Consider the following 17,570-nt stretch of genomic DNA (forward strand, 5'->3'; position numbering starts at 1 on the left):
GTAACCCAACTTTATGGGGTCCAGGACAGTGCCCCGGAAAATTTTGGTTTTGGACCCTATGTTAGGATGGGCGGACCCACCTATGGTTTTCTGCATGATTTTCGCACTTGTTTTTGGATGCGATGGTTTTTGGTCCATGGTATTGGATGCTTCGGCATGTATAAATATGTATTATAACATTGAAAGGAACATAATGAAAAATCAATCTGGTAGTCCCGATTTTGGGATCCAGGGGAAAATCTCTAGGTATATGTGTTTTATGTGTTATGCTCTCGCATTGTTTATTTTCTGTGTTTTAGAATTCATATGCAGGTAATTTCTGTACGGGGTTAAATCCTACAGGCTATATGATTGTACTGTCAACAGGTGAATGCAGACTGTAAGCATCCAGGTTGGTTGCTTCATCTGATTCCAATTCCAGAGTGGAAGTGGGAAGTCATTTACATGGATTTCATTATAGGTATTCCGAGGACATCGACGTAGCATGATTCTATCATGGTTGTGGTCGACAGGTTGAGCAAGGTAGCTTGCTTCATTCCAGTGTAGTCTACTTATTCATTTAGTGAGGTAGCATAGGTCTTCATCAGGGAGTAGTGAGATTGCATGGTGTTCCAAAGAAGATTGTGTCAGATAGGGATTCCAATTTCACTTCTAATTTTTGGAAGGAGCTGTTTGCAGGATTGGGGATAGATTTGGCCTTCAGTATACCTTATCATCCATAGACAAATTGATAGATAGAGAGGGTCAACATGATACTGGAGGATATGATGAGAATGTATGTCATGCATCAACAAAGGATATGGGAGGATTACCTTCCATATCAGGAGTCAATGAGCATGAGTCTGTTTGAGGCATTGTATGGGCAAAGTTGTAACACTCCCATTAGCTGAAGTGATCTAGTGAACATGGTACTTATTGGACCGGACATGTTGGAAAAAATGGAATAGGAAATGAAGGTTATGAGGAAGAATCTCAAGGCAACACAGGACGAGTAGAAGAGTTATGCAGACCAACACTAAGCATTTAAGGAGTTTTACGTTGGGGAGCATGTGTATTTCCTCATCAAGCATAAGAAGAGATCCTAAAGGATTGGATCATGTGCCAAGTTGGCACAATGGTATTGCAGGCCTTTTTAGATCCTTGAGAGGATTGGAGCAGTGGCCTACAGACTTGCACTGCCTCTGACAGTGAAATTCCATGATGTTTTTCATGTTTCATTACTTAAAAGATATGTAAATTATGTTGATCACATTATTGATTGGTTTGTAATGAAGGTGGAGCAAGAAGGATAATTCCAGTCGAAACCTTAGAGCATATTGCAACTGAAACATCTCATGCTCCAGAACAAAGCAATCGAGCAAGTTAAAGTGCAATGGAAGCACTTTGGTCATGATGAATCTACATGGGATATGGCTAATCAGATGCAGGCTATGTATCCTTCATTGTTTTCTAGTGGAGGAAAATGAGTTTTTTGGTATTTGTACATATTTATGTATGGTTTCTACTGCAAATACCGCCATGAGTTGTGTTATAAAGCTCCAGTAAGCAATATGGTTCTCATGATGTCATGTTTGTCATGATGGTTTTGATTTTGAGCAGGTTGTTATTGTAAATACTGGAATGAGATGGGTTATAAAGCTCCATAGGGAGTATGCTTTTTACTCTTAGCGGTTTGTTGGTTATAGGTGTCACAGAACACTGAGGACGGTGTTCCCCTAAGGGGGAGGGGTCTGTAACAACCCCGAGTTAAAATTTCATGTAATAAAATTTAATAAATGGAAAATAAGACCATGGTCAAGGGACACTTATTCCAAGCTAAATGTTGGGAAAAATATCCTAGTGGGGATCACATGTTGTGTTTACGGCGAAAGGAAATTGGCAAAGGAAATAACAAAGGATTTCAAAAGGGAAAAAGGTATTTTTGGCACTTTATTTATGAAAATAAATGAAAAGAGGAGAAAAGGGAGGTGAAAGGTCACAAGTTGCATGTGAGCAAGAAAATAAAGTTAAATAAGGGAAGAATGAAGAAATTTAGAGGCATGAATAATAAAAAGAACACAAAGCATCAATTTGTAGTCTTTTTTGTCAATTCAATTTTGGAATTAGTCTAAGAGAGGAGAAGAGAACCAAGGGGAGAAGGAAAGCAAGAAAGCAAAGGAAGGACAAGAAAAGAAAGGATCAAGCAAGGAAAAGTTGGATCAAGCAGCTTCAAGAGGAATACTTGTAGGTAACAAGCTGCATGTATGATTTCCTAGCTAGTTTTGACATGCATGGTATGTGCATGTTGGTATTTGGTTTTTTTTTTTAATTAACATGGATTTTGTTGGGTTTTGACAGTGGATTTTAGCCTTGCCTTGCCATTTCCGTATAGGCATGCTGTGATGGGATTTTTCTCAGTTTAAGCTTTGGATTGTTGGAAGATTTTGGATGCAGGTGAGGTGGTCTCAAGGAAATTCCCAAAGGCCTAGAAATCCCTTGATCGATAATGGTAGGATACACAGTAAAGCCTGAGGGTGGAGATGGGAAAAATCCTCAAGGTATTGGAGAAGAAATTCTGAGGCATCCAAACTCAATTTGGTTTTGTAATCTTGACACTGGTTTAGGTGAGAGCATTGAATAGTGAGGGTGGAGGTGGTTTAACCTCTAGATTCCCTTGGTTGTTATGTTTTGGTTTATCCCATGAGATCCCACATTCATGCTTGGAATATGGCATGGGGGTGATTGGATGAAAGAAATATTTGGTTAAGCCAATCTATGGTCAGGTGGTACTTGGAAGTCCTGAACTTGGTTGGATTTTGTCTATGTTTAATAAGAGCTAAGTTTCTCATGATTTTTATGATTAAATGTACTTGTTATTATGTGGCTTTAATGGTTTTTCTCCCATTGTTATTTACCTGGTTATATGTTGGTATAAGCATGGTTATTTGGCAGTTCTTAGTCATGGTTCTTTCCATGTTTTTAATTATAACTGAATGAATAATGAATGAAATACCTAATTGATGTTATGACAACTAATGTGAGAAGGTAGTGATCTTTCTTATTAAACCTCATATAAGTTTTCAACTCTTTATGTTCAGACTTGCATTCATGACCTGTAGGTTGCATATTTACCAAGTGTTTGATGGAATGCCAGCACTTGTTGGGAAGGTCAGGTCAAGTCATGGTTTTATTTTTTGTTTACAAGCATTGTTTATATGTCATCTATCATCTCTAAAATTTTCATTGAGTTCTGGGCAAAGGCATGAGTCATGGCCCTGAAAAAGTGGCTCAGAATTCAGGCTTGCAGGCATAGAATTAAGCAGAAAAGTCCACAGTCACTAGTTGGCAGGCCTATGGGAGTCATTGGAGGGAGTCATTGGAGGTCCATTCTAGCTAGAATGCATTGGAAAGGGAGAGATTGGGGCTTTGGGTCAATTAAAATAGAGAGTTATCTTAGGGATTAGACCCTTGGAGGGGTTGGGTTGCTCCTGGAGGTCTTGTAGAACCTGGGGGAAGTCAGTAAGGTCTCAAGTTTTCGACTCCATTTCCTTAAGGTCATATAGGAGGTTGAGTCTTATCATAGTGACCCTCAGCTGGGTAAATGTGTGAGGAGGTGGCTACAAGAATTATTTTCTTCTCTTGGTACTCAATTAGCTAATAACTCATCTTATCATCCACAATGTAATCAGAAAACTAAGGTACTTGTTTCTTTGCATTTGATAAACAAACATAATGGGTCAAGTGGTTACATTTGGTAGAATGGTGGTATAACAATTCCTTCCATACCACAACAAAAATGACCCCATTTATGGCATTTTATGGATATCATCCATTGTCAATCACATCATCTTTAAGAGAAAATTTTAAGATTTAAGAAATGGAATATCACATTTATTGGCTCCCCAGTGTCACACCACACTGTGCAGAGCCTAGGAACATCTAAATAGGCTCTATTTGTTGTATCATTGGTCGTAGATTTCAAATTTTAGTTTAAATTTTAGTCATCGAGCTTCTAGTAATAGGGTTTGTGTTCAACATTCTCATGAAATTGATTTCATTTCATTCTTTGCACCATTAACGTTTTATTTAAGATTCCATTATACAAAATAAGTGAACCACATATTAATTGTTATTTGAGAATCATATATCATTGTTAAATTTAGACTTAAGAATTTACTGGAAAAACACACATTGTACATTTAAGTCACATGCATTTTATATTCCCCTTTAAATGTCACAAGAAAAGAAAAAACATGTTCAAATTTCGATCACAACCATAGCATCAAATCCCATGCAAATGAATTTTTTGTTCTATCCTTTAACTGATTTATTACGATCATGCCATTAATAGAATTAAAATGTGCATGGTATCAAAATCATTCACATATATTTTCATTGAACATTTTTCATGGGCACATGGTGCACATGGTGGGCCTTTAAGTTTTGTAAAATTTGTTCTAAATTTTCACTAATTTTGAGAGTGGTTTTGGGATCAAGGTTAGGGGAAAAAGACCATTTACATTAAGTCTTTTGTTGAGCCACATTTCTACTGATCTTGGGTAGGAGCATTCATAACCCTTGGGTTTTACATGAAAATGTTCAAAATAAAAGGTGGATGAAAATGGAGAATTAGGTTTTACCCAACCTAAAGGAGAAATTAAGAATTTGTTTAGGCCAAATAAACCCTGGTGGATGATTGAACAATTAAGAATTCAACCATGAGAAAACATATAATTCTAAAATTTACTTGTTCCTTTAAAACCTTAGCAAGAAATATTAAGAAAGCCAAGATACTCTTCAAGCAAGCTTGATAGATCTTGAAAAATTGAAACAAACCATCATACTAATGCCAAAATTCATTTCAACCAAGATCTTGAAATAATTCCACACAATTCACACAACAAATCAAGTTTACAACTCAAAGTTCCATGAAAATTGCGTAAACTTTCTTCATATTAGTATTAAAATTAAAAATAAATGTGAGATGAAGACATACATGATGAGAAAAGACAAACAACCCAAGAGTTACTTCAAAATTATTCACCAAACTTGCTTCAAGACTTTCCAACAATTCACCAAAAGTTTTGGTAGAGTTTCCCCAACAACCAAGATTTTTCCCTCCTTTCACATTTCAAAATGATTCCTATATATAGGCACTCCAAGATCTTGGCCCTACCCAAAACTACAAGTGGCATATGAAAAACCAATCAAGTTTGCTAGAAAACCACCAACGGTATCATAAATAGCTTCTTCTAGAAATTTCTTTTGGGATTGTGCTTGTTGTAAAGTGGGCCCCTCTAGATTTGATTTGAGTTCATACTTCTCTCTCCTTGTTGGGCGCAACGTCCCTTCCAACACTTGGAACTTACTAGGTTGTGCACTACATTAGCTTGGATGATCAAGGATGACCAAAAACATTGTCTTTCTTATTTGCTAACATAGAAGTTGCCCTTGGCCCTGATGTGGCCTCTGTGTATACATCTAGTTACTATACCTCATCCATGCCACCTCATTCTTCCTTGATTGGGACATCCCCCAACCAAGCTTCAATTATGGCCATTTCCATATCTACGAGGGGTTCATAGTTGATTTCACCTCTACCCTTAAAGAGTCATTTCAACATGAGTAGTAGTTCAAATTTTGTCTTGTAAAAATATGCAAGGATCTCCTCCTATGGAATATGCTCCCCATATTTAGTATACCTTCCAAGATCCTTGGTGAGACGTAGACTAACTAAAGTAACTTACTTGGGAAAGAGGTTTCCTTATTCATTAAATAATGATGACAAATCCTTCCTACCCTTCTCACTCTTTCTCAATATTTTTGACCACCTTTTCCATGACGTCGACCTTTTCTTCCAGTTGTGATATCATCATGTACTTCGTTTTTAAATGAGACACTTTGATGGCTAAGTGGGAGTGATCAAACCTCACCTTCCTGACCTCCATTTTAGTTATTTATGTTGGCTTGAGGGGGCTTGGACCCAGGTTCAGATTTAGCTACATTAACCAACAAAATCCTACACTACCAACCCTTTCAGCAACAACCTGCTTGGCGCAGGCTACAGTCTCACCTAAGGCAGTATTGAGGGATGCTAGAACCAGGTTTTTGCATCCAAAAGGCTATGTGATTTGGGGGTAAGGTGTTTCTTTAGTTTCAGGCCCAATCTGAACTTCGTGAACCCTTACCCTCAAAATCCCCCAAACTTAAAAGAATTTCCAATTAAATGGAGTTATGAGCTTTGCCTAAGGATCTAACCATGCATAAAATAACATATAACAGTAGATCTAGATCTTTGCAGAGTAATTAAGACAATTTTATAAATAAATGACATTCAACTAAACATAAATACAAAAAACACATAAGTATACAGTTCAGACATGGAATTGCTTCAAATACTCTTTATTATTCTATATCTTCAACACATATACTTTCAGACCCTTCACACACAGCTGTAGGGGCCCATGTAGTTAGCTACATAATTACTAAGGTCTCCGCACACACAGCTGTAGGAGCCTTCCTCTCTGCATGGATACATAAAGATCTCCCAATTATAGACTCAAAAGCATATAATCATGAATCGATTTTATTCCCTTACACTTTCTAAGACATCTCTTTATATATCCTTTACCCTTACAATACCATGGTCTGCAAACCATGGGCGAAGCTTAATACAACTTATCTCTTTACAAAATAAGGGGCTTTGACTTGTCTAAAATCCTCTTTGACTCTTAACAACTTGCGCTACTCGCACTCTGCTCCTCAAAATGAGGATCCTTTACAATATCTTATCAAAATTTAACTTAAGACTTAGAAAAACTTTACCCAAGGGGGCCCTATCCCAACAGGCCCCCAACACAAAGATGTGACTTGTCCCGAGTCACTCGGCTGGTATATCCTTGATGTGTGATTTGATACCATTGAATTCTAACTTCAAGGCTTGAAGTTCTGCTATACACTACGTGGCGGCCTACCAAACCTCTTCAACCAACTTATATGTAGTGGCCCTTCAACTATTAATCCCATCGTCCTTTGCATTTGCTAAAGGGCTTTCAATTTTCTTTGAGAGCTGGCTTGCTTTGTCAGCACACGGTGACATCCTTGCTAAAATTATAGAGGCCTTTCGACACATCTCATCGATCTAAATCTGTATGGTTTTCCCCTCTGGTAGTCTGGCGAACCTCGGCACAGGTGCTAAGGTCTACGTTGTCACCATGATCTCATCAAATTGCAGTTTCTTGTCATGGATGTTAGCTTCCAGTTTTTGTAGATGCGGGACCTCCTACATTGGGGCCCACATTTCCATCAAACTTTCAAAAAATTGGTTACAGTCGTTAACTGCAATAGCAAGAACTTCCATATCAGCTTTGATAGTAGCCTCGCATTGCTCTCGGGCTTATGGAGGGGTGGTAGGCTACAGCTTCATCTAAAGCTCTGTAATCTGCAGCTGCAACTCAAACCGCACCCTTCCCACCTCGACCTTAGATTCTTCTACTGCGACTACCAACTTCTATAATTTCTTGGCTGAAGCTACCTATGTTGGGATCTAGAGCTTGAGAATCTCACTGCATACATGTGCTATTTCTGCCTCCATCTACTGACCGCATGCAACGACCTCTTCACGTTCTTTTAGTGTCTGCGCCTTTTCCTCGAACATTTGCTGGTTGTTAGTCTTGACTTTACTAATAACCAATAATGCCCATTGTTTTTGAACCCTGAGCTCATTTGATACTCCTTGATGCAACTCATGCAATGACTGAATGGGGGGCACCACAAGGTTAAGGCTCAAGTTCTTCATATCTAATAGGTGTGCCCTGTCTTGTGAAGTCTTAACATGCAATGATCCCTCTGGAAACTGCATCGCATGGAGATCTGTGGTAAGCTCTATTATTGAGGTTGTCATGCTCACTTGACCTGTGCTCTCTTTACCCACGGTCGCTTGTATAACACCTGTTTATACCTACAATTTCTTAAGGCCCTGATGGAACTTCATCATGACTAGTTGGTATTCCTCTTCGATGTGTCCCCAAATATCTTCTGTCATAGATCAGATGACATCTCGAATTTCATCAAAGTCCTTCTCCATGAGGGCCAGTGGTTTGATGCTGGCAAACTTATCTGATTTTTGTTTCTTCTGTGCACCTCTAGCACTCTACTTCTTTCGCTTCTTGATAATGAATGGAGACTTGAATTCCTCCATGCCCACAAAAGGGTTTGCGCCATCCTCTTCCTCCTCGACAGTTTTTGTGCCAACTGTGTGCTCTGTCTCGGGCACAATGGGTTCCTCTAGGTCAATCATGACCTTCTTTTGATCTTTCTTGGGGTATGTCTTCAAATCTTTCTTCTCAGCCAGCGTCTTTATACCAGTATTTCTCGCACCTGCTACTGCCATTGTGTCAGATGGGGTGACACAATCGCTTGACCACTTACTGATAATAGCCAAAATATTATCTTCTGCTACAAGATATGGTAGGGCATGCCAATATTCCATCAAATTCTTCTTGGCATACATATATACATTGTGAAAATCGGCCTTGAATTTTGCAACATCGCGATATTGAGCAAATAGGGCAAGTGATAACCGTGGCCATTGGTTAATCACCATGATCATCGCCATTTCGAATGGAACCCAAAACATCTTATTCTCCTTGGCCCTTATAGGGTCTTTGGATTCCCGCAACGAGGCATATCGTGTAGCTTCACAGATATCTACGTCCACCATGGGGAACTGCAGTTCATGTGGTTCTCTCCAAGTTATTAATGCAATCAAAAGTAACAACCAGGCATAATGAAATGACTTCCCTTCCTCCTATGCTTCATGAAAATCATCTAAGAATTCCTGACACAAGTACCCTGCCTAGTTGAACTAAGCCCCCTAGTTGCACTACACAACCAAGGAGACAACAGGGACCGACACTTAATATGCACGACATTTTGCCATAATCTTCCTGGCCAAAATGGAGGTAGAAAACTGCACAACCTCATCATTGATAGAGCTAATGGCGTAGCCTCGAGACTTCTTGATCAATCCAAAACACTCTTCATTTGATCGGCTAGTTTCTTCTCCTGTGACTTACCTACAAAAGCATAATTGGGATTCGCCCTCTGACAAGGCAGCATGAGAATCCATTTTATTAACATATCATCAATAGGGATGGGCATCCCGAGCCAAAGACACCCATTGTGCACCAGAGTCAACATTTGGTGTATGAAGATAGTATTTATATTACTATGCCCAAAATGTGGAACATACACAACATGTTCAACAATCCTGCACGTTAAATTCCAATAGCACACTTCATTGTTTCAACTCGTGTGATGCCTGCTTCTTCATAATAAAAATATGTTAGGTATTGGTTGGGCTCAAATTGTGGGTATTTACTTTATGACACCTGCTTCTTCATAATAGACAGATTTTAGGCACTGGCTGGGCTCAAATTGTGGGTATTTACTTCGATCATTTAAACCCAATCTTCCATTTTCATGTATGGTACCTGAGCCAACAATTCATCCTAAATAGGTACATATTTGGGTAACAACGAAGTGAAAACCTTATATTTAATAGAATCCAAATCCTTTGTGACCTTGGATGTTGGCTTCCATGGTGGAAAATATAGAGGCAACCTCGAAACAAGTTCTACTTCTTCGGCATTGATTTCTTCAAGGCCACTGACCAATTCCTCTGCATCCAAGTCCCACAGTTCCATTGGCTACTTGTTTTTATCCATTCTTCCCTTCTGTCTCTGCTCAGTTGGAACTTTCCATGGCAATTGTTGAACCGGTGTCTGTTACAGATTTTTCTGCTCTTTAGTTGTTGTTGCTGAGGCAACATGCTTCTTTCTAGGTGATGTCAGTGCCATAGTATGGGTAGGCAATGTAGAAGTCATGATATAGCCAAGCCCTCTTTGCAAGAATTCACTCTCCAAGTCTGCCCAATTCAACTCAAACATATAACAATTCACTTGGCTCACACTTAGGCGAAAAATCAAAAAATAATCTCTTTGAAGGAAAAGTGTCTGAATGTGGAGTGGGGTGCCATATTTATAGCCATTTTTTGATTCAAACCACTTGATTCCCTCCAGGTCTCCCTCATTAATGCAGTTTTGGAGCTATATTTTCATATATATGATCCTTAAATTCATTTCCCCCGCTCCTTTTAACGACAAAATCATTGTCAAATCAACTGTAATTGTTCCAATAGTCACTTTCTGGACAGGATGTGTGGGACCCCTCCTTACGGCACAACTACATTGTCGCAACTTCCACCTACGCCATCTTCCTAAAAAATGTGAAACCCTCCTTCTTCGATCAAATTTTTCCCCGACAAAGTAGCTTATAGTCCTGCGCTCTCTTTCAAATTCTAGAAGCACTAAGAATTTCCTACTATCATGTAGTCAATGCATAGGGGTGGGATCATCCCTATAAACCTTCAACCTGCTCCCATTAATCTTGCAAGGAAACACTTCCCCATTTAGCTTCACGAGCTAAAGTGCGCCACCATCCGAAATATCCTTAATCACATACAGTCCTAGCTAACACATCTAAAACTTCCCTAGAAATTTTGTAAACTTGTTGTCATACATCAGGACCAAGTCTCCATTCTTAAAGGTACGCTACTTAATGTGATGATCATGCCATGCCTTTTCTCTAGATTTCTACATCTATTGATGAAGTCTAGCCAAAAATCAATTTTCCTCTAATGAAAGTAGTTATGCGAGGTGTTTCTACATTATGTCGTGATCTCCCATCTCAGTTACTGCTATGATTCTAAGGCTGAGCACTATATATTCCATCAAGATTACTGCTTCTTGTCCATAACCTAGTCAAAATGGTGTTTTCCTAGTTAATTTCTTACAGGTCATCCTATATGCCCATAGAACCTCTGGTATGCGCACATACCAATCATTCCTATTAACATTACAAACCTTTGTTAGGGAATTCTCCAAGATCTTGTTGAAAGCTTCAATAGTTCCATTCGACTCGGGATGATACAGTGTACTCTTCTGATGGTACATCCGGAATTCTTTTTTTAAAGTCGCAATTGTCTCATTCAGGAAGTGTGAAGCTTTGTCACCCAGCAAAATCTTTGGGCATCCAAACCTTGACAGAATAAATTTGAATATAAATTTCGCAGCAGTTTCTGCACTACAATCCTTCACAGGTTGTGCCTCAGCCCACCTGGTTAAGTAGTCTGTCACAGTGATAATATAACATGCTCCCACATTCTTCCTTGGTGGATGAATAGGTCTAGTAAAGTCAATTTCCAATTTATTAAATGCTTGTAGAATGATTTGTGGATTTAATGACAGTTCATCCCTTCACGATGGCCTCCTGGTCCTTTGACACACATTGCATGCACTGCAATACTCCTTAGAATCTTTATGTATCGTAGGCCACCATAATCCTGCTCGTAGAATATTTTATGAAGTTTCCTTGCCTACATATTGTCCTCCATCACACCACCATGTGCTTCAGCTAGAATACTATGTCTTTCATATTCAGGCACATATTGTCGTAAAACTTCATCCAATCCTATCTTATATAAGTGTCCTACAATAACGGAAAAATCTGCAACCCTGACAGTTAATTCCTTATTTTACTATGTCATATAACCTTTAGGAGTTATTCCAGTAGACAACAAATCATTAATGTCCGCAAAATTCTCATCTGCAACTCTGAAATAAAAGAGTTGTGCGTCAGGTAACCCTTCATCAATATTAGTGGGTTCTTCACCATTTTTTATCCGAGAGAGTTGATTAGGTCAAACATTCAATCTCCCAGGCTTAACTATCACTTCAAAATCATACTCCTGGAAAAGAAGAAACCATCTTCTAATCCCCCCCCCCCAACATAGGCTTATTGACTAGGTATTTCAAAGCAGAATGGTCAATGTACATTTTAAAGTGTGCACCTAATAGATAATTGCAAAAATTTTGTTGTGCATATACCATGGCCAACCCTTCACAATCAGTTGTAGAATCATTTTTCTTTTCCTTATAAAGTTTTCGACTGGAAAATGCAATTGGGCGATCAATATCTCCTGCCCTTTGTTAAGTTAAGAAAACTCCCAACACTATACAAGATGCATCCACATGCACATGAAATTCCTTCTTCTAACCTGGGAATACTAGGATTGGTGTCGTAACCATATTTTCCTTCAGAATATCCAATCTCTTTTGATAGTCATTGTCCTAGCAAAACATAGCATCCTTCTTTAACAACTTCTCCATGGGCACAATGATCTATGCGTATGCCTTAATGAACTTCTGTAGTACCTAGTATGACCCAGAGTCATGTGTAGCTTCTTTACATTCTTAGGGGGATCCAAATTGATAATTACAACAATCTTAACAAGGTCTACCATCAACCCCTACTTACAGACAACATGTCCCAAAATTATTTCATAAGGTACAAAACGATGCATTTCTTCAAATTCAAGGAAATCTTATACTTTCTACATGTATCCAATATTAGGCGTAGACTAGAGACATGCTTTTTGACTAGCCCAAATACTGTCCATTCATCGAAGTAGACTTCTAAAAATTTATGAATGAATTCCTGAACATTATGACTACCACCCTTGAGAATATCGCAGGAGAATTTTTTTAGTCCAAAAGGCGTGACTTTATATTGGAGAAAAGGGAGGTGAAAGGTTGTAGGTTGCATGTGAAGAGGAAAATGAAGAAAATAGAGGCCTCATTAATAAAAAGGTTTCTGAGGATCACTTTGTAACCTTTTGACAATTCAGTTTTGGATCTCTCTCTCTATTCTCCCTCTTTCATACTCTTGGACACTTAGAGTTTTCTTGGAGAACTCTTGGAGGAGTGTGGCATACTTGGATTTTTGGAGCAAGAAGGCAAAGGACAAGAAGGAAAGCACAAGAGGACATCAGAATCAATAGCTATAGTGGGTTTTTCTTGCAAGTACTGAGTTGCATGTATGTTTTCATCACTAGTTTTGACATGCATGGCATATGCATGTGGTTTCTTGGTTATGATCTATCATTGGCATGGAAGATTTCCTAGATTAACAGTGGATTTTCCTATCCTTTCCATTTCCTGGATAGCCATGGTGTTGTGGGTTTTACTTTTGTTTTCTGGTTTTTTTTCTTGTTCCTTTTGTTGTAGGTTGAGTTACTAGTTCTTGGAGCCTTGGTTGGACAAACGCTCTGGAGCCCTGTAACAACTTGGGTTGAGTTACTAGTCTTGGAACCTTGGTTGGAAAAATGCTTTGGAGCCCTTGGCGGGTTGAGTTACTAGCCTTGGAGCCTTGGTTGGACAAATTCTCTAGAGCCTGATAGTAGTTGTGGGTTGAGTAACTAGTCCTGGAGCCTTGGTTGGAATAAACACGCTGGAGCCCTGGACAGCTTCGGTAGAGACCAATCTAGTGATGGTTAGTGATGTTTGACCATGAGGTGGAATCACTAGTTGAGGGTTGAGGTGATTTGGCCTTTGGAAGCCCTGGATGTTTTTGATTTAATTTTTTTATGAGATTCCACATTCATGCTTGGAATATGGTACAGGGGTGACTGGTTGAAAGAAAGATTTGGTTTAGCCTAGTCTACGATCGGGTGGTTCATGGAAATCCCATATCTGGTCAGCCTATGAATCATAAATAAGAGATCTCTTTCTCTTTGGTATTTTATGGGTAAATATAATTGTTTATATGTGGTTTATATGGTTGTTATACCCTTGATATTTTTGTTGGTTATATGTTGGTTATGGATGAGTTTTATGACAGTGAAAATCTATGCCTCTAATCATTTTTTAGTTAATCACTAAACATACAATGAATATATGGATTAATAGATGGTAATGCAGTTATTGTGATGAGGCATCCATGCTTCTTTGTGATTCTCAGATAAGTATGAGACCCCTATGCTCAGATCTGTTGTTTAAACTTGTAGATTACATCTTTGTGACATGTTTGACGAAATGTCAGTCATGGATAGTAGGGGTCAAACCAAGTCCTTATTCAATTAAATTCATTTGTATCATTGTTCTAATGTTCTATTTCATCTCTAGAAATTTCATGGAATCTTGGGCAGTGATCTGAGCCCTGGACCTGAAAATGTGGCATAGAATTCGGAGTCGCGGGGACATAACTACCTAGGAAAGTCCCCAGTCACATGTATGGCCATGTTGTGGAAGCGACTATAGGGTCCCAGTTGCACTCATGGTAATGTTATGGGAGTGACTGGGGGATTAATGTAGTAAAAGGTTATTTTATCTCAGTGGCTCATCATTTGGAAGGTTTGGATGGCTCCTAGGGTTTCTGCAATATGTCTGGAAGGTTTGTGTAGTGTGTTTCGTCGGTTCCACTTCCTTAACTGACACATGGGTTGTTGAATCATATAATTGCAACTCTTCACCACATGTTTACCCCGGTTGTCCAGTTACTTGGGTAGATGTGGGAGGAGGGTGTTAGAGAGTGGTATCATAGCATGGTTCACCCCTCGGATTGGATGGGTAGTTTGTTGGTCATGTTGGGTGTGGAACCTGATTATCTTATGTATTCAGAGGTCTTTGTTTCAGCTAGATGTATACCCCATGAATACTGTACACCCCTCCACACGAGGGGGACTTGTACAACCCCCCGCAGGGGTCTGGGGGGGCCAATGGGGTTTCAGGGTAGCACCCCCAAAGCTAAAAATAGAAAAAAAAAATCCTTGTAAAATATTGTAATTTCGTAGTCAATATGGATCGTTCATTAGGCAGATGATCTTACAATAGAAGCTATGTTTAATTCAAGGATTTTTCCCTATAAGGCAACCCATTGCTATATATGAGGGAATTATATTGCGACTGTGTATATGTGTATTCTGAGCAAGAAAGAGAGAGGAGAATTTATGAGAGTGAAGAGGAAATTACATTAGATCTTTGTAGGTTGTATCTCTTCATTTTGCTGGATAATATAAAAGGAAGGATTGGTTGTTTCTCCATGGACGTAACCCTAATTGGGTGATCCACATATATATGTGTCTCTCTTGTTTTATGCGTTTCCTGTGTTTGTATTTCTGCAATATTTTATGTGTTCAATTGATCTGTAATCTATAATTTTCTAACAAGTCATGCAAAAATATTCATGTCAATTGCATATGTGTTCCTTATGCTTGTGGTCTATGTGCTTGTTGTAGATGCATGGTGTTGGTCATGGTTGTAGTGATGTCGCCATGTGAAGGTTGATGGTGTTGTTGTGGGATGTGTCGTCATGAGTGTATGATTGGTTATGAAGTTTTTGTGCACATCAAGTTCTTATGTGTTGTTAAGTGTACATTGGTATGGTTTTCATTGTCATGCATAAGGTCATGGTATGTGATTGATGTGGTCGTGAATTGGTGACTAGACTATGGTTGGAATAATTTTTATATGTTTTTTTATCTATATGTTTCATATTTACATGTTGTTATGATTATGTTTATACATGTATTATGTTGATTGGTTGATCTTGCAAGAGATATCCTCCCCAGATGATGCTAAGGTAGATTGGTTTGTTTATGATTTGGTTTAGCTGACATAAGATGCCTTGCAGGAAAGAGATCAAGATGACTAGCAGAATGGTAGAGTATAGTTCATGAGATTCTCCTTATAGATCATATGAGTAGTGTGGTGTTGGGAATTACTCTGACTTATCACACACATTGAGAATCTTGAAGGTAGAAATAAGGAGTTGCAAAGCAAACAATGACAAAATCATACGGGCATAGGAGAAACAAGCAGTGGTTAATTTAGTAATCCCTCATAATTTTTCAGAATTGCAGTGACAGGGGCAACTTCGAATCAGCCATGGGTAAGAAGACAGAACTAATGGGGCATATGTCAGTAGGTCTCCTAGTGGGTACAGGTCAGATAAAGATGACATGATCAAAAATGGCAGGTTCTTTGACACTCCGGATATGAGAGATGATAGAGACATGTACTATTCTAGTTTTGGTTATGACATGCACTATGATCGTCATCGTTATGATCGTTACAGGAGGAGTGATAGTGGATATTTTCCAGATGATTTTAAGAAAGAAAAGCCACCTACACTTGATGGAGAGATGAAGAAGTCACAGGATGCAGAATCATGGTTTCTTGGAATGAATAAGTTCTTCATATTGCACGATTACTCGGAGAACATGAAGGCCAAACTAACTACATTCAGTCTTAAAGGTAAAGCATATATATGGTGGGAGGATGTAAATAACATTAGATATATTTATGAGGAGGAGTTGACTTGGAGTGAGTTCAAGAGGGTCTTTTGGAAGAAGTATCTGTCGGAGAGATACTATGATGACAGGGAAAAAGAATTCTATGAGCCGAAGATGGGATCCATGACCGATGAGGAGCATACTAGTAGATTCTTGGATATACTAAGGTATGTGTCTTACCTCATGGAGGAGAAGGCCAAGATTCATATATTCATTAGTGGGTTTCTAATAGAATTCAAAGACAAGATTGATTTCAATGAGCCTAAATCATTTGAGGAAGCCATCAGAAATATAAAGAATTGTTATCAGCAATTGAAACATAGATATGGGACTAAGAAGGATTGGAAGGGTAATGATAAGAATAAAGGAAAGTGGGACAAGAAGAGAGAAAGGCCTCAGGATACATGTAACAAAGAGAATTTTGTACCACCTAAGAAGTTCAATGCATCTGGAAGAGGAAAGGGACTTTGGTCTAAGGAGAAGAATAAGAGTGAAAATAGGGAGCCCATGCGATGTTGGACTTGTGGATGAGAGAATCATAGGAGATATTTTCCACAACATTAGGGTGGTAGACTGAATATCTACAGTCCTCAGGAGGCACAGACAGTGGGAGATGTTAGACAGAGTATTCCTAGGGTCTATTCAGCACTGAATAATAGGTAGGTTGATCACCATGCATCTATTATCAAGATGGATGGTAAGCTTTGTGATCAAATTGTTTCTATTTTGATTGACTCTGGATCTAATTATAGTTATGTTAATCCTGACCTGGTGGATAAGTGTGGTTTGAATAAAGAAGTACATGCAAAGTCTTGGTTAGTGCAATTGGCTACAAGTACAAAGAAGCAAGTTCATCATTAGGTAAAAGATTGAGCATTTTATTTGAATGGTATGCCTACCTTAGGAAATTTGAATGTATTACTGTTGGGATCATACAATATCTTGTTGGGTATGGACTGGTTGTATCTTCATAGGACCAAGGTGGATTGTTATGACAAGGCTATTGAGTGCCTAGATGGCAATGGGAAACAAAGGATATTGCAGGGTAAAAAGAAAGAAACATCAGTGAGAATGGTGATATCTATGTATACCAAGCATAGTCACAGTAAAGGGTGTGTGTTATTTGCAATGCATATTTCTAGTGACAAAGGTAAGGAAGTTGAGGATGCATATGTTTTGAGAAGGTACCTAGGTCTACAATAGTTTCAATATGTATTTCTTGTAGAGATTTCAGATTTTCCACCTCATAGGGAAGTAGACTTTTATAATGAGTTAGTACTCAAAGTAGCACCAACATCTAAGGCACCTTACAGGATGAGCACATTGGAGTTGGTAGATTTGAAGTTGTAGTTGAAGGAAATGATTGACAAGGGATACATTAGGCCAAGTGTATCACCAT

The sequence above is a fragment of the Pinus tabuliformis genome, chromosome 9 (genome assembly GCF_031772625.1).
Source record: "Pinus tabuliformis cultivar Carrire ecotype Pingquan chromosome 9, CPIR1, whole genome shotgun sequence".
Classification (NCBI taxonomy): Eukaryota; Viridiplantae; Streptophyta; class Pinopsida; order Pinales; family Pinaceae; genus Pinus; species Pinus tabuliformis.